The sequence below is a fragment of the Cherax quadricarinatus genome, chromosome 33, assembly GCF_038502225.1.
Source record: "Cherax quadricarinatus isolate ZL_2023a chromosome 33, ASM3850222v1, whole genome shotgun sequence".
Classification (NCBI taxonomy): Eukaryota; Metazoa; Arthropoda; class Malacostraca; order Decapoda; family Parastacidae; genus Cherax; species Cherax quadricarinatus.
Window position 1 is genome coordinate 27,695,983 of NC_091324.1, and position 4,319 is coordinate 27,700,301.

Genomic DNA, 4,319 nt, shown 5'->3' on the forward strand with positions numbered 1-4,319 from the left:
TTGTTGATTGTCTCAGAGTAACCGTTAGCCAGTCTCCGTTTCCTATAATCATCTTTAACAACAACAACCTGTGCACGCCAAGGGGAATTACTCGGTTCTATAATACCCTCCTTCAGCAGCCTCTGAGTTTCTTTCTCAATGAACATCCGATCCTCATAAGAATAGCGGCGTGACTTAGCTGATATAGGATGGCAATCCGCGGTAAGATTTGCAAACAGCTTTGGTGGGTCTACCCTTAAAGTGCTAAGTCCACAGACAACAAGAGGAGGCAGTTCACCTCCATATGTTAAGGTGACACTACCATGCAGCTTCTGAAAGTCCTGACCAAGGATAACATCAGAGCACAGTTGTGGCAGAATAGCTAAATGTACATCTTGATAATCCTTTCCATTAACTCTGAGATTTACCTTACAAAATCCTAAGGTCTGAATAGAGAGAGATGTTGATGCCATGGAAATGGTACCTGATGAGTGATGTACAGTCAAGGAGTGGCGTTTAACTAAGTCAAGGTTGATGAAACTCTCTGAGCTGCCACTATCAATAAGACCATCTACTTCTGTTGCTTTGATGAATACTTTCACAACTGCCTTTGACAGTGAATTTGGAGCAGCCGCAGAAGTCACTGTTGCTAGAGTCGCATGATCACTGGAATGTGTGGAGGCACTAGCTCTTGTTGATGCATTAGCACGACATACTTTAGCAAAATGACCTTTCTTGTGGCATTTATGACATATTGCTTCACGAGCAGGACACTTTGGACGTGGATGTCTTGAAAAACCACAAAAGAAACACACCGTACCTGCTGCTGCTGTCACTGAGACAGGTTCCACAGTAACTTCATTGCAAGAGTCTTGGTCAGGAATTGCAGCACTTACCACTCGAGAAGGCTGAGTGGTACTGTATACTTCAGAATTCTTCTGGGCTGAATCTAGAGCTCTTGCCTGGTCAAAGGCAGCGGCTAAGTCGAGTTTTATTCTCCAATAAACGCTGCCTTATTATTGGTGATTGCAGGCCACTGATAAAAGCATCCCTGATGGACTCTTCACAATACTGAGCAGCTGTCACTGCTTGGAAGTGACAGTCCTTACCTAAAATTTTCAGTGCTTGAAGGTGTTCCTCTAAGGATTCATCAATCTGCTGGCGGCGAGTTGCAAGGCGATAGCGTGCAAAGATTTCATTTGTAGGTTTAATATACTGAGACTTGAGGGTTTTGATAGCATCTTCAGAAATAGCCTCATATATCGTAGGTGACACAAAATTGATGAGCAGACTTAGTTTATCTAGATCTTCTTTAGGAAGGGCTCCCAAGAAGTTTTCGAAAGTCTTAAACCAGTGCTTCCATTCCTGAGCAGCCGTTGATAAGCTGGGGTCACAGTCTAGCCTCTCAGGTTTCAGTAAACGCTCCATGTTGTGATGTAGTCTAGCGCAGGATCACCACCAGGTAGCCCAGGATTCTATGTTCAATAAATTGTTGTGATAGAAACACAGGCCTTATCTCTAGGCTTTATTGAACATAGAATCTTCATAGTACTTCTGCAACAACAAAATATAATGACTAGTACATCTAATAACGGCTTCTACAGGGATGGTGATGTCTTGCATATGTCAAGAGAAAAGTTATAACTACAGGCCACATATTTAAACTCACCATGTAATCTGCATCACTAATATATGGATAGAAGAGAAGAGAATCACACACCATGTGTTGGCGCCCATGACACACACCAAACTGTTGTTGTTGTTAAGGGCCCCGAGAGGTGGTGCAGTATTATGCTGCTGCTGCTCCCCACAGGAGCAGTATCACTACAGTGAGCATCTCCTCTTACCTGTCCTTTGAGGTAAAATAATTTAGTTACACAGGCTAAATCACTCCTATCATGCACAGCTGCTTTAAAAATTGACGAAAATTCCTCCCAATTTTCTCCAGGATTAAACACAGGCAAACACAATTCTGGGAGTTTTGGCAAAGACATATTATTTGTTGGAGCAGACTGACCAACTGCCTGGTTTACACATTTTAATTTATTCAAGGCCTGACTTTTTCAAGAAAGAATCTTTTCCTCTAATTCATAATATTGATTAATCATGAGATCTATTTCAGTCTCATCTACACAGTTTACTAATAAATCTCCTTCATATTTGTTGTAGTATAATTTGTATGAATCATATCTATTCCCTAAAGCATCTAGATACAATTTTAAATCATCAGTATTCACAGTTTCTTGATTCATTAATTCCAAGCACTTATTATGTGCCTTGGTTACATGAACTATTTTAGCCTGCATTGATGCTTTCTTTACTCTATATTCCATATGTTTGTCTTCTATATTAATTTCCTCATTTTCAGCCATGATGCAATGTATTAAATTCAACTTTATTAATAACACTAACTACAACTTACAACACTGATACAACTTACCTTTGAATAAATCCTAGCTACTTGAGTTTAGCAATTACACATGCAAGAAATTATAATATAATTTTAAATGTGCATTAATACAAACCTTTAGCCAAACTTGGCTTATCAAAAGTAATATTACACAAATTAATATAATCCTTGCCAGAATTTGGCATAGCAAAATTAATATACACATTAATAATTAGCTACACATGGTTTATCAATTACACATACACTGATATAAATCTTGGCCAAAATTGGCTTATCAAATTAGTATTATACAAATATAAATCCTTGCCAGAATTTGGCATAGCAAAATTAATATTATACACAATATAATCTTTATCCACACTTGTCTTATCAATTACACATACACTGATATAAATCTTGGCCAGAATTGTCTTATCAAATTAGTATTATACAAATTAATATAAACTTAGCCAGACTTGAGCTTAGCTTATCAAAATTAATATTGTAATTATTATAATCCACTACACATTAAGTAAATTTGTGAACTTAACATCCACCTGGAGTTTACCTGGAGAGAGTTCAGGGGGTCAACGCCCCCACGGCCCGGTCTGTGACCAGACCTCCTGGTGGATCAGAGCCTGATCAACCAGGCTGTTACTGCTGGCTGCACGCAAACAAACGTACGAGCCACAGCCGGCTGGTCAGGAACCGACTTTAGGTGCTTGTCCAGTGCCAGCTTGAAGACTGCCAGGGGTCTGTTGGTAATCCCCCTTATGTATGCTGGGAGGCAGTTGAACAGTCTCGGGCCCCTGACACTTATTGTATGATCTCTTAACGTGCTAGTGACACCCCTGCTTTTCATTGGGGGGATGTTGCATCGTCTGCCAAGTCTTTTGCTTTCGTAGTGCAAGTTCGGTACTAGTCCCTCTAGGATTTTCCAGGTGTATATAATCATGTATCTCTCCCGCCTGCGTTCCAGGGAATACAGGTTCAGGAACCTCAAGCGCTCCCAGTAATTGAGGTGTTTTATCTCCGTTATGCGCGCCGTGAAGGTTCTCTGTACATTTTCTAGGTCAGCAATTTCACCTGCCTTGAAAGGTGCTGTTAGTGTGCAGCAATATTCCAGCCTAGATAGAACAAGTGACCTGAAGAGTGTAATCATGGGCTTGGCATTCCTAGTTTTGAAGGTTCTCATTATCCATCCTGTCATTTTTCTAGCAGATGCGATTGATACAATGTTATGGTCCTTGAAGGTGAGATCCTCTGACATGATCACTCCCAGGTCTTTGACGTTGGTGTTTCGCTCTATTTTGTGGCCAGAATTTGTTTTGTACTCTGATGAAGATTTAATTTCCTCATGTTTACCATATCTGAGTAATTGAAATTTCTCATCGTTGAACTTCATATTGTTTTCTGCAGCCCACTGAAAGATTTGGTTGATGTCCGCCTGGAGCCTTGCAGTGTCTGCAATGGAAGACACTGTCATGCAGATTCGGGTGTCATCTGCAAAGGAAGACACGGTGCTGTGGCTGACATCCTTGTCTATGTCGGATATGAGGATGAGGAACAAGATGGGAGCGAGTACTATTCCTTGTGGAACAGCTTTTCACCGTAGCTGCCTCGGACTTTACTCTGTTGACGACTACTCTCTGTGTTCTGTTAGTGAGGAAATTATAGATCCATCGACCGACTTTTCCTGTTATCCCTTTAGCACGCATTTTGTGCACTATTACGCCATGGTCACACTTGTCGAAGGCTTTTGCAAAGCCTGTATATATTACATCTGCATTCTTTTTGTCTTTTAGTGCATTTAGGACCTTGTCGTAGTGATCCAATAGTTGAGACAGACAGGAGCGACCTGTTCTAAACCCATGTTGCCCTGGGTTGTGTAACTGATGGGTTTCTAGATGGGTGGTGATCTTGCTTCTTAGGACCCTTTCAAAGATTTTTA